Below are 24,244 nucleotides of genomic sequence, written 5' to 3'. Positions count from 1 at the left end.
TGGATGATGTGCTAGTGTGTGCACCCGATAACTCTCTACTCCAGGACACACTTGACCTAGTGGTTAAAGTTTTAACCTCTGCTGGATTTGAATTGCAGGAGGACAAAGTCCAAAGGATGCCACCTTGGAAGTACCTGGGCCTGGAAATCACCGCACGGACCATTGTTCCGCAGAAATTGGAAATTAATTGTAATCCAAAAACCTTAGCAGATCTCCATTCCCTGTGTGGGTCATTGAATTGGGTTAGGCCCTGGCTAGGCCTCACTAATGAGGACCTAGAACCTCTTTTCAATTTATTGAAAGGGGACAGAGAGCTGCTTTCTCCCAGGGAACTGACCCCGGAGGCAAAGACTGCAATTGAAAAGGTACAAAAGACCTTAGGAGAGAGGCAAGCTCACCGTTACCAGCCCGAGCTGCCCTTCAAATTCATTATCCTAGGAAAACTGCCACACTTTCATGGGTTAATATTCCAATGGATCAAGGAGCAGAAAGAGTCACTCTTAATCATAGAGTGGGTCTTCCTCTCCCACCAGAGATCCAAAACTATCACAAGGCCACAAGAGTTAATAGCTCAGCTGATTCGGAAAGCAAGGATCAGACTGCATGAATTAGCTGGCTGTGACTTCACATGTATTCACCTCCCTGTTAAACTGTCTGAGGAGGGAAAGAACTCTCCTGAAAAATTGACTAAAGAGATGTTTGAGCATTTGCTCCAGAGCAATGCCAGTCTCCAATTAGCCCTGGACAGCTACAGAGGACAAATATCAGTCCATGCCCCGTCTCACAAGCTGTTTAATGAGGAATTCCACCTCATTCCTCGTGAGAAGAGGAGTAGGAGACCACTCAAAGCTCTCACAGTGTTCACAGATGCATCTGGGGCATCCCACAAGTCGGTGATGACTTGGAGAGATCCTCAGACTCAGCATTGGGAAGCTGATGTTGAGTTTGTGGAAGGGTCACCCCAGGTAGCTGAACTGGCAGCAGTCGTGAGAGCCTTTGAAAAGTTCTCAGAGCCAATAAACTTGGTAACAGACTCAGCCTATGTAGCGGGGATAGTGTCCAGGGCGGAGCAGGCAGTGCTCAGAAACATCGAAAATGAGCAGCTTTTCAGGTTGCTTTCCAAACTAATTTATTTGATTTCTCATAGAGAACATCCGTTCTATGTGATGCATGTGAGATCACACACAGATTTGCCAGGCGAAATTGCAGAAGGGAACCGTCAGGCAGACTCCCTTGCAACCCCAGCAGAACAAGCCACCCCAGCAGAACCAGCACGCCTTCCTGACATCTTCCAACAGGCAAAGCTGAGCCACCAGCAGTATCACCAGAATACACCAGGTCTAATGCGTCAGTTCCAGCTAACTCGGAGTCAGGCTCGAGCCATTGTGGCCACCTGTCCCAACTGTCAGCTGCACACCATGCCCTCAATAGGCATGGGGGTAAACCCCCGAGGTCTTGGCAGTTGTGAGGTATGGCAAACAGACATCACACACATTCCTAGTTTTGGTCGCCTCAAATATGTTCATGTAAGCATCGACACATATTCAGGTGCAGTCTATGCCTCTGCCCATGCAGGAGAAAGGGCTATGCATGCTAAACAACACCTAGTGCAAGCCTTTTCAGTGTTGGGGATCCCTAAGGAAATCAAAACTGATCAGGGCGCAGCGTATAAGTCCAAGGAGTTCCTGGAATTCGTCCAGCAGTGGGGAGTGGAACATAAAACTGGCACCTCCCACTCCCCCACAGGCCAAGGTATAGTGGAGCGAGCCAATCAGACACTCAAACAGGTTTTGGCTAAACAGAGCAGTTCAACTGTGTGGATGTCTCCACAGCAGAAGCTCTGCAAAGCCATGTTTACTATCAATTTCCTAAATTGTTCATTTGAAAACATGAGTCCACCTGTGGTACGTCACTTTAACAGTAGCAAACAATTCAAGTTATCCCAACATCCTCCAGTTTTGATTAGGGACCCAGAAACCTGGGAAATCAAAGGTCCCTATGAACTTGTTACCTGGGGGCGTGGCTATGCGTGTGTATCCACTCCCTCAGGCCCTCGGTGGATTCCCCAAAAGTGGGTGAAACCGTTCGTTCCCAAACATCCTGCCCCAACTGAGGAGAACGAGGAACAAGTAGCAGTGGCTTCAAAAAGAAGACGCCGCAGAAAAAAGGGAAAAGAAATCCTCATAGAAGGTGGCATTCCGGCAAATAAAGACTTTTAATAGGTTTTATAATGTTTGTTTTTCCTTCTAGAGAAAACCTTCTCTTCTCTCAGTCCCGTGATGAACCCCATACAAGCTGTCTTCCTGCTAACACTGAGCAGTCTAGCAGCTGCATGGATTGTCCCTCAGCCACGTCAGAACGTCTGGGTGACCCTGGCACAGACGCTCCAACAAGAAAATAGATTTTCTCTTGCTACTACACGGACATGAGTGCCAGGAATTTGAAGGACTTTGCTGTATGGACCTGACATCGAGAGCTCCTAACATCCATGCTGCCCTCCGAAACATGAACAACTTAATCGGACAAGTAAAGCAAGAATCTGAAGATTGGTTCAATGGACTGTTCAAAGGCTGGGGACTCACAGGGTGGTGGACATCTATAGTCAAAACAATTGTGTTAATTTTTGTTATTCTTTTCCTTGTAATAATGGCATTCGGGATCCTTCGTCACTTGGTTTTCAAGGCTATTCATAGCCTCATTCCCTCTACCTCAGTAGTCAATCACATAGAAATGAAAGACTTGAAACAATCTAACCCTCCCGCCAGCTACAAGTGGTGGGCAAAATCGTAATTTGAATGATACCAATATCCTTCTTTCAACTTTGTTAAACAAAAAACGGGGAGATGTTGCGTTCCCTAGATACATTGTAAATGGTACATCCCGTGACCCCTGCTGTGCCCTGTATCTTGGTCCCTCTCCCCTCCTGGCCACACAGAGCTGGCTGGGATCCAATTTCTCCCCGCCCCCCCTTTCTAGACCCTAGAAAAGGTCAGGACCCGCTGACCTCGCTCTCTTTTCCCGCACTCTCTTTCCCGCACTCTTTCCCGCATTTTTTCCCCCACTCTTTTCCCGCATCTCTTTTTTCCCCAGATCTCTTATCCCGCTCTTTCTTTTTCCCCCCTTTTTTCTCTTCCCCCGTTCTCTTTTTCCCCCCCACGCTTTTACCCTGTTCTTCCCCCTCTTTTCTCTCTCTTCCCCCGCTCTTTTCCCTTCCCTTTTCACTCACTACCCACGAGAAATAAACCTGTAACTTTATCAGGGGAAAGAGCCTCTTTTGATATCTTATCTACGTCTTTGTGGCTAAGGCCCAGAGGAATATCACCCCAACACCTGAGCTAGACCGGTGGAAGGTGAGAGACTCTGTATCGGCCGGGAAAAAGCCATAACAGGCAATATACTAGGAACACCACTTTATGAAACCTTAGAAAGAAAGGAGAACTAAACCTCCACTTACCAATGGCAGGAGGAAACAAAAAATGGAAAGATGAAGAATGGCCTGCAGAAAGAATTATAGCACATTATGAACCTGCTGCTTGGGCTCAGGATGGGTCTTGGGGATACAGAACTCCAATTTACCTGTTAAATTGGTTGATAAGGCTCCAGGCAGTGGTGGAAGTCGTCTCAAACCATAGGGCAGATGCTTTAAAGTTGTTGGCCAAACAGCATTCACAAATGTGAGCATTTGTACATCAAAAGAGAATTGCCCTGGATTATCTGCTGGCAGAAGAAGGAGGAGTTTGTGGGAGGTTTAATGAATCTGAGTGCTGTGTGGAAATAGATGATCACGGGGAAGCCATCACAAAACTTTCTGATGAAATGAAAAGAGTGGCACATGTACCAGTTCAAAAACAGAATTCTATCCTGAAAGCTGATTGGTGGGATAAACTCTTTGGGGGTGTGTGGTGGAAAAAATTCATGCTATTATGTTCTGGTTTAGGACTATTGTTTCTGCTTTGCATGATACCCTGTCTAATTAGAGTAATCCACTCAGTAATTCAAGGAATGCAATTTACAGCCATGCCCATGGATCCAGAACCAACAGCAAAAAGGAAACTGAATTTCTTGATGGTACTGAAAGCACAATCCACTCACACACGAGGGAGAGAGATCGAGAAAATGGTGACTGAACGCAAAGAGAATACCCTGGCACGAGAAGTGTTAATAAAATTTGAGAAGGAGTGTGAAAAGCTGAATGCAGCATGAGAAATATTAGAAAAATTGGAGGTTAGTATGAAGGAACATAGAGAATACCAAGTAACAACTTTTTAGAGCATGAATCAATATGATCAAAAAGAGAAATGGGGGAATTGTGATAAATGTGATTTGTGCTAATTAAATTGTAACTATATTATCAAAATTGTATTTAGATCAATAGAAGACAATTGTTACAGAGTGAGGGGGGAGATGGGTGAGACAGGGCAAAGGACATCTTCCAGATGTTGGGAGTTGAAGAAGGATGTTGGAAGGGAATAGTAGAAGGACGTAGGTCTGATAAGCAGCATCTAGAAATAAAAGTTTCGACCTTGAATGCGTCAAATTGGGATGATTCCCTGCATGGAACTTAATTTTATTGTGGGAACTTATGCTTAGTTATATAACCCAAGCTTAGTGCACCTGTGCTACCTGCAAGGTTACACAGCAGACATGGATGAAGATGATGAGCCTTCATCGGAAATAAGACCCTCAAAAGAATGAGAGACCCCTAACCATTAGGAGAGCATGCACCAAACAACATAGTGATGTAGATTTTCAGGAATTGAAACTAGGAGGAGTTTTCTAGAAACTTCTGTAGCCTACAGTATATAAGTGGGATTGTTAGCCTGGATGCTTTGGTACGAGAGGAAGGGCGAGCCCCTCCCTGTACCCCTGGTCGGTTTTGCTTATGCTTTATATGAACCTCAATTATACTAAATTACTTACTCTTAAATTTTACATATCCTGAACTATATGTATTCTATACTTTGATTGTATTAATCTCAAATACTTTGATTGTATAAATTTATAAAAATTTCTATCAAAAATTTGCTGCTAAAATTAATCTTGTTGTTTGATAAATTGGATAAATAGAATAACATTCATAACCCTTCCTTCCTTCCTTCGTGGAATCCTTCACCCTTCCTTCCCTCCCTCCCTCCCTCCCTTCCTCCCTTCCTCCCTTCCTTCCTTCCTTCCCTCTAACAAACGATCCTCCGTCACTGACCAGGATCCCCAAAAAATGCTCCCAGCTGCAAGGCTGGCACAGCTCCAGGAGCCTTTGGACACCTCTCCCAGGGATGCACAGCCTCCCCTTGTTGGGCTGTCTGTGCAGGGCAGGGCCCTGGACTCCATGATCCCACCGGGTCCCTCCCAGCTCAGCCCCTCCCGCAATTCTCACCCTTTGCCTCAGCCTTTGTGTCCTTGAGAGGAGCTGGCAGAGCTGTTGGGGCCGGGCCAGGAGCAGGGCACCCCAACATTCCCCTCTCTGGGACACGGCAGCTGTGGCAGCCCCAGCGTTCCCCTGTCTGTGACACCACAGCCCTGGCAGCCCCAACCTTCCATCCCTGGAGACGCTCCATGGCAGCTTCCAGTCAACGCAAGGCACCGGCCACGGAGCACCCCCAGCCTGGCCTGATGGGGATTCCTCTGCACACAGCTCGGGCAAGGCCCCCCTGGACACCTTCACTGTGCCACACACAAGTGTCACACACAGCTACAGAGCTCTGCCCACAGCTGCCAGGAGGAGATGATTAAAAAAATAAAACAAAATTTAAAATTATAAACCTCAATAATCAAACCCATCCAAGAAAACAATCCAACAAGAACAACAACAAAAACAAAACCAAAAACCACTAGAGAAGGAGAACATCTCCCCCAAATAGACCCGTTCCATCCTTCACTCAGTACACCTGCACACACACAGGGGCTGAGACTGCAAAAAAAGAGAATTCCTTGAGTACATTTGCAGGAAAAGCAGGTTTAGGACAGGCTCTCAGTTCCGACAGTTCTCAGCAGATTGAAAACGGCCCCTTTGGCACCTGCACGGCCCTTGCAAATGGCAAGTGCCACACCCTCAGCCCATGGGGGAGAAAAGGGCTCTGAATTGACCACCCTGGCATGGAAACCCTGTTCCCAGGCTGCTTCACACACAGGATTCTTCTGGATGAATCCAGAAAGCTGAGGGTCTGCTCTGGCTCCTCCATGTCCTAAAGCTGCCTGACAGAAGAAATTGAGGGTGGGCTCCAGCAGCACAATCCCTGCTGGCCCAGGGCACAGTGCCAGGAAGGTCTCTGCGTGCCCAGCCTTTGCTCCAGCCAAGAAAAGCTCCCGGCACAGGCTCACCTTTCCTGCTCAGCCACAACCCCCGAGTGCCCCAGCAGCAGGAAACTGACGGTTCTGGGCGGCACCGATGCTGGCAAACGCCAGACCTGGGCACTGCCAGCGTCAACAATCTGCTGGATCTGCAGTGCTGGCACCCACAAATCACCAGATCTGAGCAGTGCTGGTGCTGGAACCAGGGAATTGCCGAGTTTTGGCTTTCTGTGCATGCAAATTGCTGGACTTGGGATGTGCCAGGGTTGGGATGGATAATGATTGGACAGGAAAGTCTCACAGATATGTGTGTATGTGATAAATGAGATTCGTGCTAACTAAATTGTAACTATATTAGCAAAATTGTACTCACGTCAATAGAAAATAATTGCTATAAAACCAAAAAAAAGGATATGAGTGAGACAAAGCGGATGGAATCTTCCAGATGCTGGAAGGGAATAGTAGAAGGATGTAGGTCTGATAAGCAGCATCTAGAAATAGAACGACTCGACCTTGGAATGGGCCAAAATGGGATGATTCCAGGCATGGGATTTAATCAGAGTCTTATTATGGGAAACATCTGCTCAGTTACACAGGGCACCTGTGCTACCTGCAGGTCACACCTCAGTCACTGAGGAAGACGATGAGCCTTCATCAGAAATAAGACCCTCAAAAGGATGAGAGACCCCCTAACCCATTAGTAGAGTATGCACCAAACAACACAGTGACGTAGATTTTAGGAATAGAAACTAGGAGGAGTTTTTTAGAAACTTCTGTATGAATATGTATTAGCATATAGTATATAAGTGGGAATTTTGGCTTGATTGTTCAGTACGTGAGGAAGGGCGAGCCCCTCCCCGTACCCCCGGTTGGTTTTGCTTATGCTTTATAGGAGCCTCAATTATACTAAATTACTAACTGCCAAATTTTGTATATATTCAGATATACGTATCCAATATATTTTGATTGTATTCATTTATATACAACTGTTGCTATTAAAAAAATTGCAGCAAAATTTAACCTTGTTGTCTGATAAATTGTTCAAATAGAACGACATTCATGACAGAGAGAAGCATTTCCAGAGTGATCTTGGTGCTGAATGTCTCCTCAGGAGCTCTGGGCACAGAGAAGAATGAGCCCCTTGCTGGCTGGCCCTGTTTGGACAACCTGCTCCTCACCCCCATCATAACTGTGTCATGCTATCACCCACCTTTGACTGACAACCCAAAATAGAAAAAAACCTCATAAATTTAAATTTAAAATGTTCTTAAATAATAAAATATAATTATATTTTTCTTATTTATAACAGTACTATTCTATATTTTTATAACAAATTTTTTATATTTATAATAAAGCTCTACACATTATTAGCAACCAATAATTATTGGCCAATGGTTCTAAGTAACACAATTCCCTTCATTAATTAAATAATCTCTCCTGGTTATTTATTTCTCCCTCTTCATGATAATTGGTAATATTTGATAATTTATAATATTTGTAGTCATTTGGTCACCTTTATTATCATCTTTTTCTCTGACAGGCTCCAGGGGGGCACTTCGGGTCCAGGGAGACATTTCTGGGGCACATTCGCGGCAATTTTGGGTCTGGGGAAAGAATTTAGAAGGAACTTGAGGACGGGAGGACACTTGGGAGCGTCGAGTGGGCACTAACAGAGAACTTAGAGATGCTGAGGGAAAGTCTGGGCTTCGGATGTTACCTGGCTGTTTCAGGGAGGCCCTTGGCGGTCAGGGAGGGGAATCTGGGGCCATTCGGGGTCCGGACGGGCACTCGGGGGCTCTAACGGGGCTCTGCAGGGCGCGGGGTGTGATGGGAGTTGTAGGCGCGGGTATAATAAGGTTTAATGGAGCCGTGAAGCATCACGGGAGTTGTAGGCGCAGCTTCAGTGTCTCTCAGTGGAGTGCAAGGCATTATGGGAGATGAAATCATGGTTAGAATGGCGTTTTACCGGGACAGCGGAGCATGATGGGAGCTGTAGTCCCGGAAGTGGTTCTTACAGCGAGTTTGGGAGTCTAGGAAGGCACTTAAGGGACAGTTTTCCCTCTGAGTGGCGGCTTCAGGTCCTCAGCAGGGAACATATACGGGTCGGGTGAACGTTGGGGGAGCCTGGGGACCTCTAACTGAGCTCTTTAGGGAGCGGGGCAGGGCAGGAGTTTTCGGCGTGGGACTGGGTTATGAGGTGCTGCGAGCTCGCGGGGGATGCCAGGAGATGAATTCCCAGAAATAGCTGTAAGGGAGCATTCAGGGGATCTGGGGACGTTTTGGGGGGGTCTAGAATGAGCCCTGAGCACGTATGGGGCAGATGGGGAGCGGATACCAGGGTTCTGTGGAGCATGGGGCATGATGGGCTTTGTAGTCCCGGCTCCAATGGGGCTCTATGGGACCGCGGGGCATGACGGGAGTTAGAGGCAGAAAGGAAAGATGGCGCCGAGTGCAGGCACCGCTCCCAAACCATCAATCCCGAGAGCTGAACCACCTTGGTGGCACCTTGGGCATTGCACACACCTGAGGAGTGTGTCTGCAGTGGGGAAAAATAGGAGTTTTAGGTTGTTTTGAGAAAAAAAACCAAAACAAAACTCGTCTTTTCCTGAGTGCAGGCAGTTCTCCAAGCAAAGCAGGCCCCATGTGAGTGAGGACAGACAGGATGGGGTTGGGGAATGTGCAGCAAGGTTGTCCACACTGGCTCAGACCTCAAGGCACAGCTTCTGTGAGCAGGCCAGACCTCCTGAGGAGAGACCCTGGATCAATATCAACCACAGAATGCTGTAATCACCTCTGCTCTAAAGAGAACAGTAATAAAATACGCTCTTTAAAATAGCAATGTGTATTTCTAAGAATCTCTTTAAAATATTTCTCAGTAACTGGAGTAGGAAACCTTCCTAATGAGCTAATCTAGAGCAGAGGGAAATCAAGTCAGAGCCATGGTTTGATAGGAAACCTCTCAAGAGTTCAGTCAGAATTGAACCCCAAAGTTTCCTAAAGTTTTAATGGGTCCCTCTGAGGGACACAGCTGAGAAAGTGTCCCCAGGTTCCAGTTAGAGCAGGAAATTGGAGGCAGTGATGACAGGTGGGGACAAAGAGAAGCCAAGTCTTGGTGCCCTGGGGCACAGCAGAGTCTGTGCCACCAAGGGCTGGGAGGAGACACCTTGTCCTGAGCCACTGGGGCCTCCTGGCACAGCCCCAGCAAGGCTGGCCACTGTCACCCCTTGTCCTGCCCTCAGCATTCCCCCACATCCCAGTGGCCTCAGGGATGTGCTGGGACGAGTCCCTGGGGAGCCTTGGTCAGGAATGGCCCTGGGGGCTCCTTCATGCTCCCAGGGACTGCAGGTTTTTCAGAGCACTTTGGGTTTTGCTTTTGCCTTGGAGTCTGTGAGAGCTTTGTTCAATCATGGCCTATAATTATCTGCTTTAATTAATCTCTTCAAAGCCTTTGTCAGTAACAACACTCAGTGGGGCTCATTAATGCTTCAAGGTACTCAGTTTTTTTAAGGTACTCTGAGTTTCCCTTTTGACAACAACTCTTCTAGTAGTTTATGCAATCATGGCCCCAATTATCTACTTTAATTAGTCCCTTGAGAGCTTTATATTGACACTCAGTGGGTCTCATTAATGCATTGAGATACTCAACGTTTTAAAGGTAGTTTGGATTTTCCTTTCCTCTCTGACTCTCTGAGAGGGTTTTGGGCCATCCTGGCATCCAGTTCTTTCCTCCAAGGAGTCCATGAGGAGCCTGTGTTGGGGATGGACCTCAGTGGGACCCATTAATGCTTTGAGACACTTTGGGTTTTTCTTCTGACTTGGACTCGTGGAAAGTTTGTGCAATCTCCTCTCAGGCCCTGAGGTTCAAGGCTCAGCACCAAATGCACCACGGGGCTGATTGGGATCAAGCTCATCCTGACAAACCATGGCTCTGCCTTAATTTCCCCCTGGTCTGTGCAGTTCATTAGGAAGATTTTCAAATCCAGTTATGGAGAAATATTTCCAAGAGATTCTAAGAAATACACATTCCTATTTTGAAGAGTGTATTTCATTGCTATTCTCTTTAGAGCAGAGGTGATTCCAGCATTCTGTGATGGATATTGATGCAGGGTCTCTCCTCAGGTCTGGCCTGCTCACAGAAGCTGTGCCTTGAGGTCTGAGCCAGTGTGGACAACCTTGCTGCACATTCCCCAACTCCATCCTGTCTGTCCTCACTCACCTGGGACCTGCTTTGCTTGGAGAACTGCCTGTACACAGACTAAAAGGAGTGTTCCCCCCCCCATTTTTTTTTTCTGTTTTGAAGCAATCTACAACTCCTTAATGTCCCCATTGAAAACAGACACCTTCTATTAGTGTGTGCTAAAGCCAAGGTGCCACCAAGCAGCTTCCCCTTCCCCAAGGCAGAGCCCTCCAAGAAATATTTATGTCCTTTGGACTCCTTGGTTCCCTGAGGCCTTGCAGTGTCACAAAGGCCCCTTGGTTCTGCACTGTCACAATGCAGATTTGGGCCCATGGTGTCCCACAGTGTCACAATGCACTTTTTGGTTCCATGAGGCCATGTTCTATCACAATGGATTTTTGGTTCCTCGAGGTTCCATACTCTCAACAATGGTCTCTGTAGTTCCAGAGTGTCACAATGGACTCTTGGTTCCAGGTGGCCCCACAGTGTCACCGTGGTCTCCTTGGTTCCACAAGGCCGTGCAGTGTCACAATGGCTCACAGGTTCCATGAGGCCCCACAATGTCACAGTGGACCCTTGGTCCCATGAGTTTCCCCAGTGTCACAATGGTTGCTTGGCTCCACGTGGCCCAGGTGTCTCACAATGGACTCTTGGTTCCGTGGGGCCCCGCAGTGTCACAGGGGTTTCCTTGGTTCTGTAGGGTCACAATGGACATTGCAGTGCCCCCTGCTGGCCGGGAGGACCTGGCACTGTGCGAGCACCTCCTGGTGGCCGACCCCTGCAACTGTGAGTGGCTTGTACTGGTTTGTACTGGTTTGTGCTGGGGTGTTACTGGTTTGTACTGGGTCCACTGGGAAAGGGAGCAGGGTTGTATGAGTGCCCCCTGCTGGCTGGGAGGACCTAGTGGCCGACTGTGTGTTATACTGGGTTATACTGGTTTGTACTGGGATGGTGTGCTGGGAGTGACAGGATTGTAGTGGTTTGTACTGGGTTATACAGAAATATTCTGGATTTTACTGGGTAAAACTGGGGTGTACTGGATTATACTGCGAGGGGTCTTGGGGATGCTTGGCACTCCACTGGGAGCAACTTCTGGGGATGCTGGCTTTGCTGATTTATACTGGGATGGTGCTTGGGACCTACTGGGAGTGACTTCAGGCTGTGCTTACTGGTTTCTACTGGGAGCTGCTGCCATGGGCTCAGGGGATCAGGGGTGGCTCCCAATGCTTACTGATTTATACTGGTGCCCTCCCAGTATAAACCTGGGAGCCCCAGGACCACACAAGGAGCCCCTAGACTACACTTGGAATGGGTTTGGGTGCATGAGGCCTTACTGGTTTATACTGGGAGCTGCTGCCACATATCTCAGGAGCTCGGGAATGGCTCAAATGCTTACTGGTTTATACTGGTGCCTTCCCAGTCCACACCTGGGAACACTGGTAGGCATTTGTGGCCAGGCAGGACCTCAAGGCCGAGCTGGCCTTCACCAGGGCCTTGCTGAGCCACAGCTTCTCCAACTTCTCAGCCTGGCAACACTGCCTGTGGCTGCTGATGCCCACCAGGAACTACGGCAAGGGCACTGCCCCCTGGAAGGCTGAAGGAAGGTGAGGGATTCCCCAAAAAAATCTCCCACAATTTTGCGGAATCCCCAAAATTTTTCAGCCCTTCCCTTGCCTAAAGTGTGAGCTGGTGGGTTCTGTTGGGTTGAATGGGTAGACCTGGTTTCCCTAAATCCCAACTGACTTTAATGGGTAGACTTCAACTCCTGGATACCTGGGTGCCCCCATCGAGATATTGGGGTTTCCCCTGCTGCCCCGCTGAGATTTTGGGGTGTCTCCTTTGCCCACCCCAGAGCTGGAGCTGCTGCAGAATACCATCTTCACCAACCCCATGCACCAAAGCACCTGGCTGTACCTGTGCTGCATCCTCTCCCAAGGTAACTCAGGGCTCCCTCCCACCCCTGATGTCCTCACCTGGAGTTTTGGGGTACCCCTGAATGTTGGGGTGCCCCTCTACAGCCCCGCAGCTGCCAAGGGTCACCTGTGTCTACATCAACTGGGAGGACAGTGGCCATCATCTTCTCCTGGCCTGTCAGGATGAGTCAGGCCACTTGGGTGCCCCAAAAATGACCTGGATATCCCTCAAAATAATCTGGGTACACCTGGATACTGCCCAAAATCACCTGGATCCCCCCCAGCAATCACCGGGGTACACCTGGCTGTCCCCAAAAATCACCTGAGTACCCCTAAAAATCACCTGGATACACCTGGGTACCCCTTGGACACCTGTATCACAAAAAACCCCTGGGGCCCCACAAAAGGAGTGTCTCAAACATCCTCATTGCTTTGACTGGGTAGACCTGGTGCCCCTAAACCTTATTGCTTTTAAAGGCTAGACCCGCTATCCCTTAATTCCTATTCATTTCAATGGGTTAGCTCTGGAGTCCTGTTTATCTCCATTTATCTCTACAAATCCCTCCCAGTGGTCCCACTTTTCCTTCAGTGCTCCCAGTCACCCCAGTGTCCCTCCTTAGCCCTTCCCAGTGCTCCCAGTTTAAACAGTAATTCTTCCCAATCAAGCCCTATCAATGGGTAGACCTGCTGTCCCTAAATCCCTATTGACTTCACAGGGGTAGACCTGGTGTCCTTCAATTCCTGTTGACTTCAGTGGGCAGAGCTGATATCCCAGTATTTTTGGTGCTAAAACCACCAATTTAGGGCTCAAAATTCCCAGATTTCAGCTGAAAATGGAAATTTTTGGGCTTACCTGGAGGCACAGCTCTAGCATGGACGCAGGTGTGGGATCAGGGATTTGAGATTGGCCTCCAGGAAATCATCCAGGACGTCCAGAGCATTGGCACTGCAATCCTGGAGTGGAAATTCCCAGAATTCAGCCTAAGATTTTCCCAAAATTGACCCAAATTTCCCCATTTAAGGACCAAATTTCAGAAAAATCCCCACTGACATTAATGGATAAACTAGCTGTTCCTAAATCCATATTGACTTTAATGGGATACACCTGGTGTCCATAAGTTCCTGTTGATTTCATTAGTCATGTCTGATGTCAACAAAATGTGTATTGGGAGATTGATATTACAAGAGATGAGGCAACTGAGAGACGTTGTAAAAGATGGTTCATGGCCTCATGGTGTCAGTGTCATAGAAGGGTGAGACATTAAAGGTGTTACATCCAACACCATAATATCAGAACCTGCCTCATTCTTAGTTACAACACTTTATGTTCGTTTTTTAGCCAATCAAATACTTCTGTGAAGTTTGCCAGCATCCTTTTACACCAATCATTAATTGCTTTCCTTCTCATGGCTTTGCCACAATACATCATTTTTCAACCAATCCTAGAACACTTCACAAACCTACATTGATAAACCTTAAACTTCTAATCAACTTTATAACAGGTTTTATTGCTTAGCTTTACAATCTTTTACTATCTTACTTAACATACTGCTTTGCTTACATAATGCATATTTCTGTTTGCTTAAAACATATTTCTACTTCAAGTACAAACTTACATTCTTGTTTTATATCTATTTTACCTTTAATGCTCTGATTGTCCAAGATTTCTCCAAGGTCTTAGGTCAAACCTTGGATCCATCTCAATCTCTGAGCCTGTTTGCACAAGGCCCTGAGAGCTCTCTGTGCCTGCATTTCCCACACCACCTGTCATCTCTGCCTCCAATTTCCTGCTCACACTGGAACCTGGGGACACTTTCTCAGTTGTGTCCCTCAGTGAGACCCATGAGCAGTATCAGACACTTTGGAGTTCGATTCTGTCCAAATTCTTCAGAGGTTTCCTAGAAAACAATGGTTCTGCCTCGATTTCCTTCTGGTCTGGTGCCATTCATTCAGAAGTTTTTCAACTCCAGTTATGGAGAAATATGACAAAGACCTTCTTAGAAATATCCATTCCACTTTTCAAGGCTGTATTTTATTACTGTTGTCTTTAGAGTAGAAGTGATCGCAGCATTCTGTGATTGATATTTGTGAGAAATGGATTTGTAAAGGATTCTCAAAGCCTGACTGAAAGCTCACACACTCTTGTACATCTGGATGCAAAAGTGTGCTGACTTAGAAAGGCCATGGAATAGAGAAGACATTGCTGAGAGAGAGATTGAACTAGAAACAAGTTTCAAACACTGGCCTTGTAAAAAGAACATATATTTAGGAGAATTAGAACTGTGAAAGATGCATTTTGGCAAGACTATGTGGAGTAAAATACAAGGTGATTGTTGTTAGAATTATTAGCACCATTGTGTGGCAAAAGCTAATAGGCTGAAAAACATTTATAAAATATTGAAACCAGGAAATAACTTGGCGTTTGATAGAATGGCATTGAGTTTTACATCTCTTAGGTTGTACCTTTCAAGGAGTCTAATAATGGAATAAAATATTTTTAAAACCCATCTTAATTACCCCATTTCAGTAGAGCTGGGATTTTCCAACAGTTCTGAGTCCCTGGACATCAGTTCCTGAGAGAAAGCTGAAGGAAAATTTCTCAAGAACTCAAAGTCATGTTCAAGCTCCAAAGTTTCTTGAAGTTTTAATGGTTCCCACTGAGGGATATGACTCAGAAAGTGTCCCCAGGTTCCAGTGAGAGCAGAACACTGGTGGCAGTGATGACAGGTGGGGACAAACAAGGGAAAGGTGTTTCTGATTCTGAGCACACCTGGATGTGTTTCAGGAATGCAAAGGGCCAAGGGCTGAGCCCCAGCCCCTGGCAAGGCAGATCCTGTCCCTCCCTCATTGCTCAGGGCTCTTCCCGGGCCACTGGGCTCTGGCCATGTGCAATGCCAAGGGCAGCACCATGGGGCGGCCCCTGCCAGGCTGCTGAGCAGGGACAAGGAGGCAATGAGGCCCCAGCACAGCAAGGCTCACTTGTCCCCTGCTGGCCTCAGGCCCAGGGCCAGCCTGCATGGCCCAAGTGCTGCAGGAGTTGGCTGTGTCAGGGCCTTTCAGCTGCTGCCCATCCCTGTGGCCTCTGCAGCCCAGGCTGTCCTACGGTGTCCATGCCCTGCGCCTCTGTCCCTGCAGGCTGTCGTCATCCCCCGGCTGCCCCACCTCGCTGGCCCCTTCCTTTGCTGACAGCTCTGCCTCCTGCCTGCCTCTGCCTGCACACACAGAGCCTTGGGCTCGATTCCAAAAGGGTTCATTCAATTTTTACTGTGGCTGTGAACTTTCAGCAGAGAATCATGGCATGCAGGAGCTGCTTTCCCAGCAGAGACTGTCAGAAGAGAAGAGAAACACATCTGGCTCAAGGGTACAGTGATAGAAAAAACAAGGACACAACCTGGTAACTTGTGGTGGGTTTTATAGAAATGGTAAATTGAAATACACATGTAGTGACTTAATATAAGCAAGACACTTGTAGAATCACGTATCCACATAAGTTTAGGAGTCATCCCACATTGGACCTGAAGCCTGAAAAAAAGGATGTCCTCTTGAACACGAAATCAGTGTTAAGGAGTCTTATTCTGATATTTTGGAGATTTGGTGACAGAGGGTCCTCACAGAACCAAGGAGTCAGCTGTGACACTGTGGAACCTGAAGGTGCACTGTGGAACCTCCTGCAACCATGGGTGCATTGTGACACTGCAGGGCCTCACAGAACCAAGGTGACCATGTTATAGCACAGAACCTCGTGGAACAAAGGGTCCATGGTGACACTGCAGAACTGCTGCTGAGAGTCTGAAAGCTCATGGAACCTGAAGTTCATTGTGACCAAGGGGCCATTGGGACACTGTGGATCCAAGGAGACCATTGTGACACTGAGGAACCTCATGGAACCAAAGGTCCATTGTGACATTGCAGGGCCTCATGGAACAATGGAGACTATTATGAAACAGAATCACAGAGGTAATGAGGTTGGAAAAGACCTTTGAGATCATGAAGTCCACCCTATCACCTAATATCACTTCATCAACTAAACTATGGCTCTGAGTGCCACGTCCAGTCTTTTTTTAAATGCCATCAGGGGTGGTGACTCCACCACCTCCCTGGGAAGAAAATTCCAGTACCCAATCACTCTCTCAGTGAAGAATTTTTTCCTGATGTCAAACCTATACTACCCCTGGCTCATCTTCAGACTGTGTCCTCTCATTCTGTCAGTGGTTGCCTGGGAGAAGAGACCGACCCCCACCTGACTACAGCCTCTGTTCAGGTGGTTGTAGAGAGTCTCACTGGAGACCATTGTAGCCATTGGGGCCATTGTAGCACGGCAGGGCCTCATGGAAACAAGGGCACAAGAGTGACGCTGTGAGCTCCAAGGGACCGAGGGGGCATTCTGACACTGCAGAACCAAGGAGACCATTGTGACACTATGGGGCATCATGGAGCCGAGAGTCCTTTGTGACACAGCAGGGCCTCATGGAATCATGGAGTCCATTGTGACACTACAAGACCTCACTGAAGCAAGCAATCATTGTGACACTATGGAGTCCTGGCAGGCCAACGGGCAATTGCCACAATGTGTGGCACCATTGAACCAAGGAGTCCATTGTGACACTACAGGGCGCCATGGAACTGAGGATTCATGGAACAGTGCTGGACCCCATGGAAACAAAGGCCCATTGTGACACTGTGGGGCCTCATGGAATCCTGGAGGCCATGATGACACTTTGAGGCCTCATTGAATCAAGGGGCTCTGCAGGACCTTGTGCAACCAAGGAGACCCTTCTGCCACTGTGAGTCCCCATGGAACCAAGGGTCCTTTGGGATACTGCAGTGTGGGAAATGCAGGCATGGAGAGCTCTCAGGGCCTTGGGCATAAAGGCTCAGAGATAGAGATGGATACAGGGTTTGACCTGAGACCTTGGAGAAGGCTTAGAGAACTAGAGCATGAAAGTGAAACAGACACAAAGCAAGAATATAAGTTTGTAGTTTAAGTAAAAATATGTTTCAAGAAAACAGAAATATGGATTATGTAAGCAAAGCAGTATGTTAAGTAATATACTAAAAGATTTTAAAGTTTAGCAAAAATAACTTGTTATAATTAGATGTTAAGATGTATCAATGTAGGTTTGTGCAGTGTTATATGATATACTGAAAAATGATGCATTGCACTGAGGCCATGGGAAGAAAAGCAATTAATGACTGGTGTAAAAAGACACCAGCAAAGTTCATAGAAATTTTTGATTGGCTAAAAGACTAACATAAGGCATTTGTAACTAAGAATGAGGAAGCTTCTGATATAATGGCACTGGATGTAACACCTTGAATGTCTCACCCTTCTATGAGACTGATGAAATAAAGCAATAAACCATCTTTGACAATGTCTCTCAGTTGTTCCATCTCTTGTAATATTAATCTCCCAATAGAGATCTTATGGACATCAGGTCTACCCTTTGAAATCAATGGCAATGTAGCAATAGCAAGTCGACCTATTTTAAAAAATCAAAGGGGATTTAGGAACATCAGGTCTACCTTTTGAAATCAATAGGGATTTAGGGAAACCAGGTCTGCCCATTAAAGTCAATGGGGATTTTGCAGAAATTTGGTGCTAAAATGGGGAAATTTGGGGAAATTTGGGGGAAATACTGGGCTGAATTCTGGGAATTTCCATTTCAGGATCATGGTGCTGACACTCTGGAAGTCCTGGCATAATTCCTGGGAGCTAATCAAAAATTCTTGATCCCACACCTTCAGCCTGTGCTGGAGCTGTGCCTCCACTTAAGCCCAAAATCTTAGTTTTCAGTCCCAAATCTGGGAATTCCGAGCCCAAAGTTGGGATTTTTGGCAGCAAAAATTTTCAGACATTGGGTCTACCCATTGAAGTCAAAGGGGATTGAAGGATACCAGGACTACCCATTAATAGGGCTTGATTGGGAAGGGTTAGTGGTTGGTTCAACTGGGAACACTGGGAAGGGCTAAGGGGGGACACTGGGATTACTGGGAGCACTGGGGCATAAGTGGGACCACTGGGAGAGATTAACAGAGATAAATGGGTATAAACAGGACTCAACATGTACCCTTTAAAGTCAATGGGGATTCAGGGACACCAGGTCCACTCAGTCAAAGCAATGAAGATTTTTGGGACACCAGTTTTGGGGGCCCTCAGGGGTTTTGGGTGATCTAGGTGTTCAAGGGGTACCCAGGTGTATCCAGGTGATTATTAGGGTAATCCAGGTGATTTTCAGGGGTACTGAAGTGCACTGCAGTGATTTTTGGGGATACCCAGGTGTACCCAGGTGATTTTTGGGGAGATCCAGGCAATTTGGGGGAGTACACAGGCGTACCCAGATAATATTGGGGGCTCTCCAGGTTATTTTTGGGGCACCCAAGTGTCCAGACACACCTTGATGGGCCAGGAGGAGACGATGGCTACTGTCCTCCCAGTCGACGTGGACACAGATGACCCTTGGCAGCCGAGGGGCTGTTGGGGGGCACCCCAACATTCAGGGGGTACCCCAAAACTTCAGGTGAGGGCCTCAAGGGTGGGAGGGAGCCCTGAGTTACCTCAGGAGAGGATGCAGTGCAGGTACACCCAGGTGCTTTGATCCGTGGAGTTGCTGAAGACAGTGTTCTGCACCAGCTCTGGGAGGGGGCAATGGGGGAACCCCAAAATCTCTAGGGGGCCGTGAGGGACACCCCAATATCTGACTATTCAAGTGTACCAGAGTTCAGGTGTACCCATTAAAGTCAAAGGGGATTTAGAGACACCAGTTCTACTCATTCAACCCAACAGAACGCATCACCTCCCACTTTAGGTTAGGGAGGGGCTGGAAAATTTTGGGGATCCTGTGAAATTGTGGGAATTTATCTGGGGAATTGCTCACATTCCTACAGCCTTTCGTGGGGCAGTGCTCCAGCCTCGTCCTTTCTGGAGTCCCTGGCAGCTGCAGGCAGTGGTGCCAGGCTGAGAAGTTGGAGAAGTCGCAGCTCAGCAGTGCCCCAGCAAAGGATGGCTTGGCGTCAAGGTCCTGCCTGCCCGCCAGCACCCACTGGTGTTCCTAGGCATAGACTGAGAGGGCACCAGTATAAACCAGTAAGCACTGGGAGCTGCTCCTGAGCCCCTGAGACCTGTGGCAGCAACTCCCAATATAAACCAGTAAGGGTTGATGCGCCCAAAACTGCTCCCAGTGTGGTCTAGAGACTCCCAGTGCGATCTAGTGAGATGGGGAACAAAAATGGTTCTGAAAATTCAGAACCTTAGAAGTCTATGATGTGCTTAAGCAGGTGGAGGGGAAATGGAACACATGGCAGAAACGGTATGTAACAAACCATATAGGAAGTTATTTGCCAGGAAATAGCTTTAAGATAACAAATATTGTAAAAACTCAGCAAAGCAAGACCTGGCTATTGTACAAACCCAACAAACAGAAACTTGTGACTCCAGAAACCAGCCAGGACGAGACAGGTGGTTTTGAGTGGGACAAGCTGACCTGAGGAAGAGCCAAACCTCCACTGCACCTGGCCAAAAGCAGAGGTCAAACAGCGATTACTGAGGAAGACATACAGCCTTCATCCCAAAAACCACCAAACAGAACCACCAGGAGTGGTGGCAGCTAATTATAATACAAAGGGAGAGAAGGTGGAGATGGGCGGGCAGGGAAGTGTGGGTTTGTGGATCAATGTGTATTTATACCTGGAACCTGTCTTGACCAGGTACATGTGGTTTGGAGGAAATATCCCCCCATGTGTCCCAGCTGCCAATGAAACACTCTCTACAATTTCAGTGTCAAGTCCTGATTCCAGAAATCAGGAAAGGTCTAGTAGCTGTGTTGGTTCTGCAGAGCAAAAATGGCCCCTGGTTCCATGGGACCCCAGTGTCACAACTGACTCCTTGCTTCCATGTCACCTCCTCAGTGTCAAAATGGCCCCTTCACTCCAACTGAACACAAAGGTTTTGCATAAATATTGAGCAAATCCTACTTAACACACCTGGGAACATCTGTCTGCATTCAAAAATGAGATTAAAGGTGAGGGTGGCACCAGCAGCTTCCATCTACAACACTGACCCAGGGAAAAGACAGGGACAGAGAATTCAGCTGAAAGACTCAGAATTCTGCTTACAGAGATCATTGCTGGTCCCACTGTCCCTTGTAGGAAGATGACATCATTCCTGACAGCCTGGACTGAGCATGTGGTTCCTCAGTGGGGTTTGTTGTTTACAAAAACTGCTCAGGCTTTTCCATTCTTTCCTCACAAACAGGAAAATTTCTCCTGGGCCTGTGTGCAGGCAGAGCTCTGAGGAGAGCAGGTGGGACATGGTGCAATGGGCTGGGACACCCAGCTGCAGAGATCAGGGGACAAGGTTCTGCTGCAGGGCACAGGGATGTCAGTCCCAGGTGGGCAATGTCAGACATGGTGAGGCTGGGGGTGAGGAGCAGGTTGTCCAAACAGGGTCAGCCTGCAAGGGGCTCATCCTTCTGCATGCCCAGACCCCCTAAGAAGACATTCAGCATCAAGATAACTTGGGAAATTCTTCTATCAGCTCTTCTCTAAAATGGAAAATGAAAAACTAATCATGTGATTAAAAACACAAAAGTCATGAGATGCACATCAAATCCTTACTCATTAACAAAACTCCAAACTGACTCCAAGCAGCTGCACAACCCCTGATAACTTGAAGACAACTGGAAGAAGACAAGGTGCTCCTGAGGACTTTCTGTATTTTAATCAGCCCCACGGTGGATTTGGGGCTGTATCCAGGAGCCTCAGGCACTGAGAGAAGGTTGAAGAAGCTGCTCAAGGAGTCAGAAGCAAAACTCCAAGTCCCTTGGAGCATCAGTGGCCCCACTGAGGGCAGGGAGTGCCAAAGGCTCCCCAGGGACTGGTGAGAGCAGATCCTTGAGGGCAGGATTGCAGGAGCCCAAGGCTGTGAGCAGGGAACTGCAATGCTGAGCAAGGCCTGGGCTGGCTGGAGGAAGCAGAAAGGCCAAGGCCTGAGCCCAGGCCTGGCCCAGCAGGGCCTGTCCCTCACGGGTGGCTCGGGGCTGTTGCTGGGGCAGTGGGATGGCAGGGGCAGCAAGGACAAATGTCATCAAGCTGCAAGCCCTGCCAGGCTCCTGAGGGAGGGCCGAGGCAGAAGCAAAGTGCAGCCCCTGCCAGGAAAGTTCCTTCTGTGGGGCTGCAGAGGCCCTGCCCGAGCCCAGGGCACAAAGGCCTGGGTGCCTCTGGCCCTGCCAGCCCTGCCAGCCCTTGGCCATCTCTCCTGCAGGCTGTGCCCCCTGTGCGTGCTGCTCCTGTGCCCTGGCCGGCTGCACACGCCCATCTCGCTGTCCCCCCCAGCATTTCTCAGCCCAGCATTGCTGTGCCCTCCCTGGGCTCCCTGCACCCAGTGCTGCCGGCTCCTGGCACACAGAGCCATGGCATGGCCCAGCCTCACGCTGGGACACCTCGGGCACCAACATTCTGCCCTGGGAGGGACTTTTCTGTTCCCTCACCTCCAGGCTGAACCTTCCAGGCTGCACTTTAGGGAGGTTTCCTTCTCTTCCTTCTCCCAAGGAAAGCTCTGTGTCCTGCTGTTCACAAAGAGAGAATGGCTGGTGGGAGATGTGTTGTTGAGAGGCTGTTTGGGCTACAGTGACAATGAACTTAAGGAGATTTTAAATATTCTCTGGAAGAAGGAGGGGCATCTACAAAACTTCTACATTGGACTTTGAGAGAATAGAATTTGGCCTATTCAGGATGCAGTTTTGGAGAGTACCAAATGAGTTACTGATTTTTTTTAAGGTAAACAGCCTTTAAAAAGCAAGGTTTCCCAGGAAGGATGCAGACAATTCAAGAAAGAAGTCTTGTAGGAGCTGCCTGTCCCTCTGTGCAAAAAAGTCAGATAGAAAGGAAAATGAGTGGCCTAGTAGGGCATGGAGCTTTTCCAGGAACTCAGGGTTAACAGCAGGTGAATCACCTTTGGACAGAGGGGGACAGGCAACTCAAGAAGTATTTCAGGATGTCGCTAAGTCATGCAGAAAGAAAACTAGAGAGGTGAAAGCTCTATTAGGATTTAACCTGGCTGCTTCTGTGAAGGATAATAAAAATGATTTTAGAACTACATTAATGGCAGAAGAAGGGAAAAGGAGAACCTCTATTGTTTATTAGGGGGGATATGGTTACCAAAGATGAGAAAAAGGCTGAGACACTTAACCCATTCTTTGCCACAGTTTCCAAATATTAGACAGGAAGTCCTGAGGACAAGTGTTCTCCTGAGCTGGTAGATGGGGACAGGGAGCAGAACAGACCCCTGTAATCCAGGAGGAAGCAGCTGGGGACCTGCTGAGCCACTCAGATGCTCACAGGTGTCTCTGGCACCAGATGGGATCCATCCTAGGGGGATGAGGGAGCTGCTGGATGAGCTCCCCAAGCTGCTCTCCATCATTTCTCATCAGTGCTGGCTCAGCAGGGAGGTGCCAGAGGACTGGAGGTGCCAATGGGAGCCCATCCCCAAGAAGGGCTGGAAGGAGGATGTGGGGAACTGCAGGCCTGTCAGCCTGACCTGGGTGCCTGGTGAGGTGATGGAACAGATCACCTTGAGTGCCATTACAGGGCACCTACAGGATGGCTGAGGGATCAGAGCCAGCCAGCGTGGATTTCAATATCTGCATTGATGATCTGGATGAGGGCATTGAGTGCAGCATCAGCAAATGTGCAGATGGCACCAAGCTGGGTGTGAGTGTGGATGTGCTGGAGGGTAGGAGGGCTCTGCAGAGGGACCTGGACAGGCTGGATCCACCCCCCAAATCTAACAAGGTGAGGTTTAATAAACTAAATGCTGGATCCTGCACTTTGGCCAGAACAACCCCTGCAGTGCTCCAGGCTGGGGACAGAGTGGCTGGACAGCAGCCAGGCAGAAAGGGACCTGGGGGCACTGATGGACATCAGGCTGGACATGAGCCAGCAGTGTGCCCAGGTGGCCAAGAAGGCCAATGGCACCTGACCTGGATCAGGAATTGTGTGGCCTTCAGGAGCAGAGCTGCAGTGCCAGCACTGACCTGCCACTAGCTTTGCACACTGACATTGCTGCTGCAGCTCCAGAGAAGGGGAAAAAGAAAAGGGTCATCTCCAATGAAAAGTTTGTTGGGAGATCTTTTGTTCATTAAAGCCCCTGAGAACACAAATCCCCATTAAAACAGTCTAGGACCACAGCAGAGGTGGAGATAACCAAAATGAGAAAGAGCACATTTGGACAACAGCACATCGTTGTGGACAATATTAAAAAACTAAAACACTGAAATAAAGAAAAAGCTACAAGCAAACACAAAAGAACTGTCAAAAATTATTTTTATTACAAGAGATTTCCGGAAATTTGCCTGTAATTTAACGTTTCTGAAATCTTCCAGTCATCAATCTCCGCACTGCAGCCTTGAGCTCCTGGTTCCTCAGGCTGTAGATGAGCGGATTCAGGGCTGGAGGCACCACCGAGTACAGAATTGACAACGCCAGATCCAGAGATGGGGAGGAGATGAAGGGGGGTTTCAGGTAGGCAAAAATGACAGTGCAGAAGAACAGGGAGACCACGGCCAGGTGAGGGAGGCAGGTGGAAAAGGCTTTGTGCCGTCCCTGCTCAGAGGGGATCCTCAGCACAGCCCTGAAGATCTGCACATAGGAGAAAACAGTGAACACAAAACATCCAGAAGATAAACAGACAACAACAGCAAGGAGCCTAAGTTCTCTGAGATAGGATTTGGAGCAGGAGAGCTTGAGGATCTGGGGGATTTCACAGAAGAACTGGCTTAGGGCATTTCCATGGCACAGGGGCAGGGAAAATGTATTGGCCGTGTGCAGCAGAGCATTGAGAAAGGCACTGGCCCAGGCAGCTGCGGCCATG

This window comes from Sturnus vulgaris, unplaced genomic scaffold, assembly GCF_052056855.1.
Source record: "Sturnus vulgaris isolate bStuVul1 unplaced genomic scaffold, bStuVul1.hap1 Scaffold_192, whole genome shotgun sequence".
Lineage (NCBI taxonomy): Eukaryota > Metazoa > Chordata > Aves > Passeriformes > Sturnidae > Sturnus > Sturnus vulgaris.
Note: the sequence above shows the minus strand (reverse complement) of the source record.